We start from the raw sequence: 16734 nt of genomic DNA, 5'->3' as shown, positions 1-16734 counted from the left end.
TTGCCCAGAATCGACATTGTCAAACTGTTTTTTAAAAAGTATTTTTTTAAGTTAATTCATCCATAGCAACAGAACTTGTCTACATAGCAAATGTATTTTATAAAGAATCAGTATGTAGCAATTCCTCAACAAAAATCTTTGTCTTTAAAGGATGTTTACTAGGCAAAAACATTCTACTAATGGGAATGAATATTACTTACTTGCCTTATGACTGTGGTATTTTTTTCACTTTGAAATAGTAAATCAATAACCTATTTTTCATGCTAGTGGCTTATTGAGACTCTAGAGTCTTAAAATTTCTTGCAAATTCCTGAAAATTTTGCATCATGACCAATATTTGCAACGAAAACTGGGTAGTCTAACTTCTGATAAGTTTAAAAAAAAACAGTAATCTCGTAATAAAAAAAATAGATTTTTGATAAGGTCTACTTGTGACAATGCAGACCTGGTGAGGTATTGGTTGACCGAGGCCGAAGGCTGAGGTTAATCAGTTTCTGACAAAGTCCGTATAGTAACAAGTAGACCTAATTCAAAAGTCAATAACTGTATTTTAAAGTATCAGGATTTTTTTTTTTTTTTTTTTTTTTTTTTTTTTTATTTTTTTTTTAACATTTTTCACAATCCACCTATTTTCTTCATCAAATATATATTAACGCCCATAATATACTTAGTATTTTGTTTTGCAGCAAGATATCATAATTATTTTTCAACAGTTTAAACTGTTTAACAAAGGTGGAAAATAGTATATTAAAACTATAAATATTCAAACCATTTACTTATAAGGAGTTTAGACGGTTCGGTACTGGAGTCTGTGCGCAATTTGACTGGCAGATAAAAATGTAAGCAAAGCTATCAAGATTGGCTAAGACAGAAAACCTAAATAAACAAACTCTTTGTAGCGAGACTTCTGTCTCCTGAATTACAAGATAAAAAAAAACTTATTTTGATGAGATTACTACATATGTAATAAGTTATAATGAGATACTAACTCATGAACAAGATAGCTAATTTATTATTAAAAAAAATGACTAACTCGTTAACACGTTTTAACAAGATAACAAACTCGTTGTAACGAGACTACTAACTCCTGGAGAATGAGATTAAAAAATTATTATAATATGATACCAACTCGTTATAAAAGCAAGATAGGAAATTCATTTTATTGGGGGTAACTAATTCATTATTTAAGGAATGAATTTCATAGCTACTCCAGTTATACCGTACGGTATAACCTGCGTTGGGACAGTTTCCGCTTTATAAACCATGAAGCGGTTCATAAAAAGGGTAAATTGTTCCAACCCAGGTTATACCAGTGTAACTTGGGCAGCTATTAATTAAATTCATTTCTTATAATTTAATTTTCCAATTAAGGCAATTTTCCTTAAAGTGACAGTACGGCGCATCTCATCAAAAAACTGACTAGATAAAATTTTTCGACAAGATTTGGAATTTTTTTACTACTCATAAATGTATTAACTTTCAGAAAATTACAACTTTTACAATTAAATAATTTGGATTATTTCATTAAAATTAATAGTTATTTATGGGACGTAAATATATACATCGCAACGTGTTCGGGGTTCCACATTCCATGCTATGCACGCATGCGTAGTTTTCATAAACAAAACAGCATGGTTAGAGAGGGAATCCCGGTAGGCCTGCTACATTGACAAAGTCGACCAAAAAGAAAAAGAAACTGAAAATAGAACTTGAAAAAGCAACTTTCATGACTAAAATTTAGTTTGGGGATTAATAAAATCGCTGGATAAGGAAGAAACGGGAACTCGGCGACACTCACGCAGGGCTCTCGAAGGTTCTATTCGACAGGTTTGTTGATACTTGTTATCATTTCTCATTTTCCCGTCGCTTTCAAAGAAAAAAAATAGTGTAAACTCAACATTAAAAATACATCTTTGACTTATAAACATTGTTACCATTTGAAATGCTAATTTTTTTTAACTGTGCAGAAAAATATTTTGTTTGACATTTGCCGCGATAACGTATGATTAGTTGGTTTTCCCTTTCTCGGACCCCAATACACAAAACGTAAACATTTGTACTTTTAATTCTGTTAAATTCGCCTGAATGCAGACTAAAATCTTTACGATTATTATTTTAGATTATTTTATCAGAAAGTTATGATAATTTGTGTTTTTGAAAATTGCTTTCACCTAATATTCATTATAACTGTAAACTCTACAGTGTAGGCACGTGCCGTTTTAGAATTCACGTGGTACAAATAAACAGATCTAAGATTGCTCCAGTTCGTACGACCCTTGATTTTCCGGCAGATTCTAATTACGTTAATTTTGTTTGAGTAGAGAATATTTCTGTTTCTCAAACTGCTTACATCAACTTTATACCTTATTTGTTAATGACATATTGGGTAAATTTGGATGAAATAGCACACATTTTGCAGCCGTACTGTCGCTTTAAGAAATGCCTTCAAATTAAGCATATTTTAAAAGTACCTCAAGCCAAATAATACGTTTTTGGTGTAAGTCATTGTGACGTAGGCAACATATGTTATACGGTATAAACTACATCTTTTATTCTATCAAATGACGTGTTACAACCAGAATTAAATTATTACGAGATAACTAACTCTCGATTTTTATTATTTACTAGTCTAGTTATTACAGGCTATTTACATGTAATAACTAAAAAATATTTTTGATATAACGAGCTTAAGAAAAAATAAAAGAAATACACTGAAAATAGTGATAGTCTTGTTTCATGAAATAAACAATTAAAGTTTGTGCTTTAACTGTAATCTAAGCTTGTTTTATATCTCCAAGTTGGTTCAATACGCAAGAGATGCTCTAGGTACGAATAATTTCTAAAAGGAGGCAAGCTACTGACAAACAAGTTGATGAAATAAGAATATCAACAGTCTTGTTTATAGTCATAATTTCGCAAGTTCTATGGTCGATACAATGACTTTGTCAGCAAATGCAATCTATCTTTGAATTGTATGCTGACTGAACCCATTCATAGTATTTTTTTTTATTGATTATATCCTTAATATTCCTTTGTATAAATATGATCTCCTGTTATGGCGCCTCTATTCTCCTGGGTGGCAATGATTTGAAAAAAAATTAAATTAACATTAACTGAAGATGCTTTTATATTTTTATGACCAATCATGGCTTTGTTGGTCTTGTGAAGAATTTAAGATTTCCCCTTTGTCTTCATATTTAAAACTTTGATCGCCCATTGTGGCCCCGCCCTACCCCATGATTTGAACAAGATTTTTTTTAAATGATGCCATTAATTTTTCACAAAATCATCATAATATCCCTTTGGAAGAAGGCGTGTCCCTTCATCTGAACAAACTTGAATCCTCTTTACTCAAGGATACTTTGTGGCTAGTTTGGTTGAAATTGGCCCAGTGGTTCTTGAGAAGGTAGATGAAAATGTGAAAAGTTTACAATTACAACGACGACAGACGTCGGACTCTTTTTGATCAGAAAAGCTCACTAGAGCCTTCACTCAGGTTAGCTAAAAATCCTTAGCAACTTCAAATTTGTTCCCCCAAGAAGAAGGATGATCGTTGTTGATTCTGAGGTCACAAAGTCAAGGGTAAAAGAAAAATAACCCAGACAAGAATTTTTTTTTCCTTTCCAGCCAGTGATCTTGAGCTCGGAGGAATGATCTTTATTCAATATGAGGACACACCCTCGGATCATTAGCAAGCTCTGTTTCAAGTAAAGCTACAAGTGAATCACCATTACAAAGTTGGAGTTCAGACAAGCATTTAATATGTTTTCGTCAGTGACCTTGAACTTGCCAAAACCTATATGGGTCAAGGTCATGAATTACCCATGGTCAAAAGCATTCTCTGTACAACGTATAAGCCTATTAATTCTCAATTACAAAGTTAAAGGACAAACCAGAATTTTATACTTTCTGTAAGTGAACTTGAACTTGCGCGCAAAAATGGGTTTGGGTTAAGGTCGGCTTTACTCTTAGGTCAAAAGCAATCTTTGTACCAAGTATGAGCTTCTAGTAATTCTCCATTATATAGTTTTTCTGCCAGTGAATACGTACTTGCCGGAATGACCTAGGGTCAAGGTCAACAAACACTCTTGGATCATCAGCAAATTTTATTCCATGTATGAGCTTCCAGAGATTCGCCATTACAAAATCACTTATTACCCAGATAATTATAAAATTTTTCACCAAATGACCTTGAACTAATCAAAAGGCTTTGGGTCAAGGTCTTAACACACTTAGGTCAACAAAGCTATTACTGTACTAAGTATGAGCATCCAATGATTCCCCGTTACAAAGTTTTGGACCGGGCAACAACTTTTATACACTTTTTTTTGCCAGTGACCTTGAACATGCTGGCATGACCTTGTGTCAAGGGCATGGCACCTCCTTGGGTCATAAGCAATCTCTGTACAAAGTATGAGCTTCCAGTGTTTTTCAAGTTATAGCGAGAAGATTGCATGGACGGAAGGACACACAGTAAAGGGATTTCTGTATAACACACACCCCAACCCCCCAACTCCCCAAGCCCCAAACTTTGTTTATGTGGGATATTTGAATATTTGTTACAATTTCAATAGCATAGGAAGATTCAACAAAAAAGTAGAATAGCCAGTCAGACTGCGCAAATTCAGTCTGACTGCAAAAATGTAATATATATATTTTTAAAAACTTTCATGAATACATGTTTGTGCTAAATATTACTTTCCTTGCCTTGTTGCTAAGGAAAATTTTCTGTTGCCATGGGAGATGGAAAATTTTTTAATTGCATTTAGTTTACACAGAAGAATATTGTATATTTTATTCTTTTAAAATTTGTGTTTGGTACGCAATGAATACAATATAAACATTTGTTTTTATTGACCTTTTGAATTCGGCCTACTCTTGCCCATGCGGACTTTGTCAGGAACTGATTAACCTCAGCCTTCGGCCTCGGTCAACCAATACCTCACCAGTTCTGCATTGTCACAAGTAGACCTCATCAAAAGTCAATTTTTTTTATTACAAGATTACTGTTTTTTAAAAACTTATCAGAAGTTAGACTATCCAATTTTCGATGCAAATATTGGTCATGATGCAAAATTTTCAGGAATTTGCAAGAAATCTTAAGACTCTCAAGTCTCAATTGTCCACTGGCATGAAAAGTAGGTCATTGATTTACTATTTCAAAGTGAAAAAAAAATACCACAGTCATAAGTCAAATAAATGATTTTTCATTCCCATAAGTAGAATGTTTTTGCCTAGTAAACATCCTTTAAAGACAAAGATTTTTGTTGAGGAATTGCTACATACTGATTCTTTATAAAATACATTTGCTATGTAGACAAGTTCTGTTGCTATGGATGAATTAACTTAAAAAAATACTTTTTAAAAAACAGTTTGACAATGTCGATTCTGGGCAATAGCAATCCAACAATGAGAATCAGATAATCTTTTAAAACTTAGATGAATATGTGCTAAAAATAACTTTCAATGCTTCGTTGCTAAGGAAAATTTGCTGTTGCTATGGAGATAGCTTATTGTAAAATAATTTTTAGTATACAAGGAAGAATATTGAATATTCTATTAGTTTAAAATTTGTATTTGGTACTCAATGATTACAATTTATACGATTTTTCTTCCAATGTTTCACAATTATCCTTTTTTAATTAATCAAACCATCCATTTTTGTTGCTTAGCAACAGATAGGAATTTTCAAATTTGCAAAACTTTTTATTTCAAATTCTTAGAGAAGCTTTCCTGTAGTTTTACAAGAAATAGATGAAACAGTTGTATTAAGATGGTGAAATGAATAATATTGACTTGATTTTTGCTAAAATCAAGCAAAATGCTGAATCAGCAAAAAATGGGAAACATGTATCTTTACCTGTGTCTATAGCAAATATATTAGAGAATGTAATTTCTTTTTATTATGTTGACAGAACACTTTAAAAATGTATCTTTCTTATTACACTAAATAAGAGAAAAAAATCACTATATTTACGTTTGGTATAAAGCCTTCAAAATGAGTGAAATTTCGTCAATCTACAAAGAAAAATTGGGCGGTTGCTAGGGAAATTTCTTTGTCCAGGTTTCCATAGTAACAATGACCCAAAATATTTTTCCCTCCACATACACGGCTTATAGCCCAAGAAAAAACTGTGAGTGAAAAATCATTAATTTCTGAATACCCTTTGTATCACCTCCTGCCTGATTGTTACGTGGACCTGTACTTAAATATTCTACATTCATACTTTTGTTACATGAATTTGAAAACACTATGAGACTGCTTTAAAGATGCACTAAGAGATTTCAACATTTTTATTTTAACATACCCAATATACTGTGTCTCATAGCCTTGTATGAAACAGTGCCTGTTGACATTGCTGTTTTTCTCCTAAATCTGAAATTTTATACTCATCTATATGAACTATACATCTATTTTTTCTTGTTCGAATATAAAGCTAAAAAATCCCATACACACACTCTTTAAAATACCATTTTCATTGTTAATCATCTGAGTAGCAATTGTACAACTCATACCAACCTACAGATAACAATTGAGACCGACGTAACAAAAAGCAACAGAAGCAGAAACCCTCCAACTCCAGTCCCTGTATAGACTAATATTCTGGTTATATTATGATCACCTTTGGTTACCTCTGAAATAAAATCATTAATTGTATTCATTAAAAATGTTTATAATGAATATCCAATCTTTTATTCAAAATGATCAAATTTAACATTTAAATGGGCATATCAAGGTAATTTTTATTAACACGTATTACCAAACTTTGTAGAATTCTTTCTCACTGTAAAGATAATTGATGAATTATTACTCAGACTATCAGTTATGACGACACAAATAAGTAAACAACATCCAATAATAAGCGAAAGAGTTATAATATTCATTTGTGTATCGAGTCCTTTATTGATATTTTACTGGTTAATGTTCTTAATGAAGTATTGTGAAAACTTCTCTGGGTGCATAACTATATTGTTTGAAATAAAACTGGTGGCACATAGTGTAATTATATAAAGTAAAAGTATTGAGAAAAAAGAAGCTTTAAAATTCTCAATGATTTGATAATATTTTCCAGAAGAAAAAAAAAAAAAACAAAAAAACCTGTCGCATAACAAATCGAGCTTGTTGTGCTAGTTAACATAAAAAGTGTGTTGAAATTTTATGAGTCAGTAAACAGTCACTACCCAGATTATAACGTTGTAAAGTAAACAACATTGCGAATTATGTAACTTTCTGTACCTACTTGTAACTCAAAGCAATGACTTAACGTCTTTTTCTAGTAAAATACCTCAATATGAAACAGATATGTCAGACTCCGTGGTATCTTTATTTCAGTTCCATGGGATATATCGAGTCGATATATGAATGGAAGTAACTATTGTTCAATGAGAATGTCTTCGATATATCTAAATGTTGAGTTGGAGGCTACAGTAAATGTTTTCTTTTTCTCATGTAGAAGTTTTTGAATAAATTGTGCTTCATATGAATAAAAAATACGCCTGCTAGCAACAATCGGTACCCACTGGACGTAAACAAAAATGAAATAGTTTAAAAGTGAATTTAAGGTCAGACGACACGTTCCTCTAAAATATATAACTTTTCCTAAGAATTAGGGTTTGAAATATTACTATATGTACTTTAAGAAGTTTCCTTTCAAAAAACTGGGGTACATTATCAGGCATCTGTACAAGATTCTGGAGTATAGCATTTCCTATAAAATCCTATACTGGAAATCACTTGAACTGCTGATAATGCCATTTTTTGTTTTATACATTTTTCAGACATTTTGAAAGTAGTTTAGAAATCAAAAGATAATGATAAATGAAAAGATTTGTGGTATATTACAAAGGAATGTAGAACATGATATGCGATGCCTTAATACAGTATACTAATCGAATGTGCTTTGTCCTCTTGGAACAAAGAACAAAGTCCTCTTCAAACATAATTATGACAAACGATAGTATTATATATTACAGACATATAAAACATATATAAATATATAAGAAAAGAAAAATATCCAGAAAGAAATAAATAATATGAGTACCTTCACATTTATTCCCATCAAAATTTTCTGCGCATCCATAAACACAATTCCCATTTTCAGGATTGCAGTTTTTATTAAGACAATGTACATTACAGGCTTCGGTGCAGTTTTCTCCCCAAAATCCCTTTATGCAACCTTAATAAATATTTAAATAAGTTTTACAACTACTTCTATGACGTAAACATAATTGAAATTTTTAGAGAACGGTAAAAACATTTGCAATCTTGACAAAGCTCAAAACCACAATAGCCTAAATAAATGGAAAAAAATGAAAGGGTCACATCTTCCATGTAAGTGTCATAATCTACGAACCTATAATTAATTAATTTTGTAGCAAGCAACATATTTGTCGTGATCTTGTTAAGGGTCATATCACAAATGTACTGTGGAATCATCATTGTTCGTTGGGGATCAGTGTTCGTGGATTTCGTGGGTCACCCTTACCCACGAATTTACATCCCCATGAACAATTTTTTTGTCAACGTACTTATTAATTAAATCTACCAAATAAACGAGCTGCCCACGAAATTACATCCCCACGAACCAATAAAATTTTGCTTGCCCACGAACATTGACCCCCACGAATTTAAATGATTCCACAGTAATAGCAATGGGTAACGAAATAGTTTAATCTTGTCTTGAACCCTTAATTTGAATATTTTTAAACGTGTGAGTAACCTTCTGCTGAACATTAGGTATGCCGTGGTCGTAAGTCAATATCATTTCTAGAGGTTTAAGGTCATTTCAAAGAAAATAATTTATTGAATTGTTCGAGACTTAATTATGTTATCCATTTATTGATACGAAATACAAACATAACGATAGAAATAATTTTCAAATGTTTACTTAAAACTACAAAATGAAAGTTGAGCAAAGAAAGAACTGCGAAAAATAGTATTGCTCTCCTGCCTACCTCCAAGTCAATTTTTAAAAGATGAAATACTGTAAACGTGGTTATTTTGACGAGTTGAAAAATTCACGATTTCTTGTTTACGAAAAATGACGAGTGTTAATTTTGACGAAATATTGAATCAAGAGTTATGTATCTTTGATTTCACAAGCTTAAAAAATGAATGCAAAGAACTCCTCAAAAAATGAGTTTCAAAACTGGTATTCAGAGAATTCGCTTGGCCCAGAAACTATAGGACAAAAACAGTTACACTGGTGGAAATATTGGCTTCGCTGACATAGACTTGAGAGCCGTTTATGCGAAATGGGTCCTGTAAGTTCACGCTGTTGTAAGCAAAAACCGCGACTTCCTCGTGAACTAATTTACAAGTGTTCGCATCAATAAAATTTTATCATGCTTCTAAAAACCATCTACAGTGTATAAGATATAACTGAATGAATTGCTCTTTTGTATCGTATTTTCATTATACTAGACTAATTGCCTGAGGTGACAAAGTAGGTCAAGCACGGAGTGATATTTACGCAAAGTTAGAATGTTGTGACCATGGATAATAATAGTATATTTGTTTTGATTCAATTTTTTTTTATTAAAATTGTGATATATTTCCATTTACAAAAGAATTATACAGTAACTTTGATCTAGTTTTAATGGGGGAAAGCCGAGAAAGTTGTACAACGGTCAATGTCTGTTGTGACTCTATATATATGATGTGAAGTTTGACGAGTGGAATATTTGACGAGAAAAGAAATATCGTCAATATAGTGAAAATTAGCACGTCGTCAAAATTTCCACGTTTACAGTTCTTGAATGAATTTTCATATTTATATAGACATTTACATCAATTTTCTCAAAACATAACTTATTTGGAAAAACAAAGAGAGATATCTCTATAATTTTGGTAAAATGGAATATATTTAAAAAAAAAAACGTTTTTCTTAATTTTTAGATTTAATCAAGAAAAATAAAATTGTTTTGCGAAAATCCACAGATTGTCATATTGAAAGAAAAGATTTCAACCATAGAACCCTAGAAAACGCGTTACGTAAATTCGAGAGTATAGTCATATTTACCATAAACTTCTACTTCACAGATTTCCAGAACAGGTCCCGTTGATTCTGTGTCGTTAGCGGAATATTCCGTTTGTACAATGATATACCTCGCAGTCTGTGTGCAGTTTATATCAGTAATGTTAGATGGATAATCTGGAAAAGTGGTATTATCTGTGTAACATCTAAATCTTTCTTCAGTACTTGAATTAGGAGCTGAAGTGTTAGAGACATCAAGGTAGAACTTTCGAAATCTACGTGGTCTCCATTCTTTACCTATTGAAAGAATGTCCAAAATGAAAATCAAGTTTTGTTGGATTCCTTTGCTTGCATTCACAAAGAAAGCCAAATACTAAATATAAGAAGGTTTGTTGGAAAAATACTTTGAATTATAGAGATAAATTTAATTGTTTGTTAAATATCTAAATAATAATAAAAAAAAAAAAATCAACAAAAAGCACACCCCCCCCCCGCAAAAAAAATCAATAAAAGATTACAGGTAGAGTATTACGTATAAAACGCAATGGTTCAGTTTATAAGAAATTTATTATATAGAAAATTAAAAATTTGGAATATTTTTTACGTAATATTTCCTTAATTCGAGACACATCAAATTATAATGGCAAGAACATTAATGTATTAATGTATTTTATTAAAGCAAGAAAGTATCGTGCATTTTGTTTTGCACATGTACAAAAGCATACAATAAGCTTGTCACTGTAAGCACCTTCATCTCTATAATATATCCTTATTCTTTCTAGACTGAAAGTATTTGTCAAATCAACTTGATACCAAGCGGGTCCAGTTTCATTTAAGGCTGTGTGTGCACATTTGTAATCTGTTTGTGCTGTATTCCCATCAATCCCGAGCAAAGCAGTTCGATTACTGTATAATGAACTTTGTTGAGCTACTGCTGTGTTCCATCGAATTAAATTTTCTGCAAGAAAAATGAAAATCATATATTTTTATAGGAATTCACACATAACGAATACCTGTAATTCAATCAATTGAATAATCAGTGAAAAGTCTGGAAAAGTGACCGAATGAAAGAGTTTTGCCATGAAACCACCTTTCAGTCAATTGAATAACAGAGATTTACTCTGTACCAAAACCAATGAAACTTTCTTTCTTTCTGTAAAGTTTTGAGGATAGCGAGGGAGCACGACTTCCCTGTATATTGTGAAATAAATGGCGATGAAACAGTATATTTCCCAAAAATCATCGTTTAATGTGTACAGCAAGGTTTATTATTTAAACTTTTAATGAAGGCAGTACAGTGAGCGTTATGGAAATATGTCTGTCTGAAAACACATGCTCCTGGTGTATTCTGTTGCAAGGATCGAAAATACAGGTCAGTAGACCTTCTGTATTTATTCAAGCTCATACAAATGATTGAAAAAGTTATTCTAATTCAAATTCAACACTTGTGGTCATTTTGTGACCTTTCAAAGGTTGAAGAGTACATGTTAGCAAGTTTAAACATATTAAATATTTGAGAAATAAACAGAACATTGTTTTAAAATTTTCCTTTTTAGTACGGTGTTTATTTCTAAATGTATACTTCAATTACTTTAAAACTACGCATGCATGTTTGTAAGAGAAGAACACTAAAAATATAAATAAAAAAATGATTTAGGGGGGCTAAATCGAAGAGAGATTGGGGAAAGGTCTGTAGACTGTAGGGAGAGGCGAAGTGATGGTCAAAAGACGACAGTTTTCGCCGTCTTTTGCTACAGATATTTTCGTTTAGATGCTGATTACCACACCATCCCTCCCCCCTTTTTGTTTACATGTAAGGTCAATACTGGCAGATTTCAGGATTCACGAAAGATATACCAAACAGTAAGAAGGTGAAATATAGGGAGATAACGAACAGTATTCAAGCTCAAAAGTTCATTTAAACAATACAAATTAAATCAGGAGCTGAGCAAACACGGACCTCCAAAACATCAGGACTTGGCATGGGATCAGGTGCCATGGAGGAGTGAACATCCCCTGTCGACCAGTCACACCCATTGCGTGCTCCTTGTTATGATCGAAAAAGGAGGGGGAACCGAAGACAATTCATAATCGTGTAAATAATGGACGAACAATTAGTATAAAAACGCCAGTCAGCATTTGACTCAATGGAAGGCTGTATTTACTCAGTGTATCGACCAAGAAACTTGCAAACTGATGACTTCAAACGAGACTGTTGATATCATTGTTTCATCAACTTGTTTGCAATAACTTGCCTCTTTTAAGAAATTGTTCATACGCACAGCATGTTCTTGCCTATCGAGTAAACTGAGAGACATAAACCCCATATGTAGGTCATAAGGGTATATTGCTATTAATATAAGTAAGGGAAGTTGTCGATTGAAAATTTGAAGTCATCACGTTTATCATAATGCTTGGATTTTAGGTTACAAGCTTTATTAAAATATCCAACTTTGAAACAAGACTCTGAGGTATCTTTTAAGCTCATTAGGATATATCGAGACGACATATGAATGGAAGTTACTATTTTTAATTAATTACATGTCGTCGATACTTGTATATCTAAATGTCGAGTTAAATGCCACAGCAAGTGTTTTCTTCTTCTCATTTTAATAAAGTTTGCTTCATGTCAATAAAAAATAGGTCTGCTACTTTGTACCCATGGGAATTCCAACAGATTGTTGGAAGACCTATCTCCAAAAACTACATAGATGCAAATCAGAAACCCAAGCATCTTTTTAATATCTTTTTAATATCAACTTCAAAGAACTTGTTCCTACAAACAGAATGTTTTTAACAAATAATTTTGCAGATGACCAATGACAAGGTAAGTATATTTACGAGTTCCATTTTTATTTAACAAGTAGCTATGATGGTAAAAAGCCTGAACTTTATTTTGTTGTGGAGAATGGTTGTATTACATGTAAGTGTTGAATTTTCTTACATTTTCATGTTATTGATTCTGGTAAAATTTTGTGATATCAAATTTTTTAAAGGTTCCTTGGAGTTTTTAAGTATTGACCACTGTTTTACACCTCTTCTCAAATTTATTGTTGTACTGTACCCTTCGCTTCTGTGTTGGGTAAATAAAGAGGCTTGGTAGAACTTTACTGTGGGAAAGGTTAATCCCCTCCCATACGAAATAGGATTCTAGAGTTTAGAAAAAAAAATTTCATAAATTATGAGCTTGTCAGATATTTTCGGTAGTTTTTCCCCTCTCCCAACTTTAAAACCATGCCTTGGGGATCTTTGATCTTCGTTATTGTACATTAATGAGACCTGATACCTAATATTGATCATCTGTTAATGTCTTTTCCTGCTAGTCAATATACAAGGAATTAGAGAAGATGGGGAGGAAATTGTACCCCCACATAATTTTTCAGATATTTAGAAATTTAAAGAAAAAAACCCAATTGAAGTGGCACTTGAACCTCACCTGATAATATAATTTTTATATTTTTTGCTTGTCAATTAATGAACTTTTTCTTGACAGATCATACCCCGAGTGAAAATGTTCTGTTGTCCCAACGCCCCTCTAAAACTGAAATGTTCCTACGAGCCTGATACAGAATTACTTCCTTGCTGTATTTCATTTTTCCCGATCCAGTGCTAATACATTTTACTTTAGTTTCGCCTTTGTTACTAAAAACCAATCGCGTACTTTAAATTTATAAATCCCGGACAATAAACTGTTTCAAATACATTAGTTTGGGTGTAAGAACAATATCACATTACAGTTAGTTTAAATCTGTGAACAAATGTATTTTAATATATGAAGGATAGGTATTTTCCTTAATCATAAGTGGTCTGTTGGTACGATTTTCGATAACTAGAGATTGCTATCTTATTTGCTCATAAGAAAGTTAAATTCAATGAGAACACAAATAAGGAACTAAAAAAGAGAATTCAAGTTTCCACATACCGGCCTTGAGAATAATCATTTCATGCTATAAATATTAAATTTTAATCCACAGCTAGGTTCATTGAGAGCAAAATGTACCTGCGTTATATATCTGTTCCTAGATCATAAGTATAAAGATATATTATCCATCATTTTAGTTTTCTATATGAAAGATAATAAAATTCTGTGTTTTAGATGCTTGATATAGAATTTGTAGATTAATTGAGAGCAGAAACACCGCAAAGCGCAAAAGAGCATACATGTATTTATAAATCAAGGCAGCATTCGATATCGATCCAGATGCAAATTTCGTCACTTGCGTTTTGCACACGAACAAACTAACAAACACACACATAAACACACACATTCCATTGCTAGGGGATAAAAAAGCATCTACAATTATTACAGCTTAATACCCCTATTGCCTACCTTTGCCAACTGTATGTAAATCAAAAAGAGATTTTTGCATTTATTTCACACTTTTTCAGTTTTAATCATGCAATAAAAGACCTTTATATATTAATTTAATCAAACAGGACCCTTTTTCTTTCGAAGGTTTTTTTTCAAATATTGTTAAGTAGATAATAATTTTACGCCTGTTTCCATATTTTTAACATTGATCTATATCACATCGTAAAGGGGTGTGATTCTCAATTGTACAGGTCTCGCACTTGCCTTATTCAAAAACATCTTGTTAAGTTGATACGTGTGTACGCACTCGCTTGAGAAAATACGTTCATCTGAAATCAGCAATGGATAATCGACGGACAGACAGCAAAATAAAGGAACAGTCCACATACATATATAGAAAAAAAGTATCTGATTTGAGCATTTTGGTTAGTGGAGTTAAAATCATAAGATATCTAAAGGGGATTGTAAAATTGTGTGTTTTTATACGGAGAAATACCAACCAAGTAATTTGAGTTCAAAAAAGCCTGATTAAATAATAATATGCGTTTCAAAGTTTAAATTATAGTGGTTTCAAATTTGTTTACTTTTTTTTAATACAGTGATGAACAGTGTTCATGAAACAAGAAGTGATTCTTTATATTTTAATTATATTTTATAAAATTGTTAACCTACCAGATCCGTTGATGACTCCAGCCGCAAAAAGAAACCAAACCAAGCGCAGAAAAGCCATTGAATTAGAAAAAGTGAAATGAATTGTTTCCCTGTCATTTTTCCTAACGCAACAAAAACACATAAAACAAACAACTGTGTTTTAAAAACTTAAATGATGGATCGAGTTAAATCTTAAAAGAAAAAAGAGTTAAAGCTATTTAAAAGCGTTTCTATGCAAATTTATTTTCGAACACAAACTAATTAGCAGCAAAATGTAATATCCAGGACACATTATGACTTCGTATTGTGATGTCTTTGTTTTTTACTACTTGAGGTTATAAAAAAACATTTAAAAGTAGTCTCGGTGCAAGGGCATATTATTTCAGTTTGCTTACATAGTGTATAATGAGAGGAAGAATATTCTACGCATTAATCACATTTCAAATTTGATCAGAACGTGACCAAAAAAAAAATTGAATTTTAAATATGTTTCAATGAAATATGGAGATAACGAACAGTATTCAAAATGTACAAGCATATACTAGTACCTAAGCAATTGGAACTGTCGATAGTTGTGTAGCAATACCACAAACGCTTGTAATATTTTAATTCTACTTATATCTTCTTTTGTTGATGAAATTAAGGTGCAGTAAAACACGCTTATAGCGAACACACTTATAATGAACTGAATGAATTGACGCATACAGCGAAGTGATTTCATACCCCGTGGCTTTAAACTGTTTTGTGATGCTAACGGATATGACGAATTACCTTTTTTACAAATCAAAATCATCTGTCCCTGGCAATTCGTTCTAATTGTGCCGAGGCAATTTCCTTGATATTCTTTAACACCTTGTGTAATAAAGAACAATGATGGCATTATATGACTTCATAATGTGTACTGACTGCCACATGCTGTACAAACAGTGTACTTAGCATGTTTTATGAAATATTGTTCACGACCTATGCATCATCAAAAGAAAAAAAAAAACGCAGGATAAACTTTGAAATTAATTTAATGTTATTTTTCGAACGTGTTTTCACCGTTCACGGTAGCTCAGTCGGTAGAGCGCTCGCTCCGTGATCGGGAGGTCGTGAGTTCGAATCTCGGCCGCGACAGATCCAAGTCGATAAAATGGGTAGCAACTGTTCCTTCGCCATGCGCTCGGCACTTTGAAGTGAAAGTTGCGGGTCTTTCGGATGAGACCTTAAAAACTGAGGCCCCGTGTCACGGCAGGCGTTGGCACGATAAAGATCCCTCACTGCTCAATGGCCCTGAGTGCCGAGTAAAGGTCAAAATTTGAAGCCCTTCACCGGTATATGGTGACGTCTCTATATGAGTGAAAAATTCTCGAATGGGACGTAAAACAACATACAATCAATCAATCAATGGAACGTGTTTTCCAATTATGTTATTTAACATTAAACTTATCATTAATCAAAATGAAACCCAAATTTCATTTGATTTTGGCCAGTAATTAACGAGTTATTTAGATTCTCTTGATGGTACCCCCACAAGGGAAAAGAAAAAAATTTCATCATCTCCCTCGCGCAGCTGTCACAGATTCTCCTCTGCATGGAGTTCATCATTACATTAATACTTCTTGTTCATCCCTGAGTTGTTCGAGAGCAGCATTTAGATGTAAAAGCATTCCGATGCCTTTAAACCCTTCCGTCCATTTATTCCCTGAGACGCTTAGTTGGAGAAAAAGATGGACTTTACGGAGGCCAGTCGGGCGGGTTAATGTGATTATTTGCGTGAAAGTCTTGACAAACTCTCGCTATATTGATTTG

The sequence above is a fragment of the Saccostrea echinata genome, unplaced genomic scaffold (genome assembly GCF_033153115.1).
Source record: "Saccostrea echinata isolate AGI-Se365-2 ecotype Australia unplaced genomic scaffold, CSIRO_AGI_Sech_v1 ptg000018l, whole genome shotgun sequence".
Taxonomy (NCBI): Eukaryota; Metazoa; Mollusca; class Bivalvia; order Ostreida; family Ostreidae; genus Saccostrea; species Saccostrea echinata.
Note: the sequence above shows the minus strand (reverse complement) of the source record.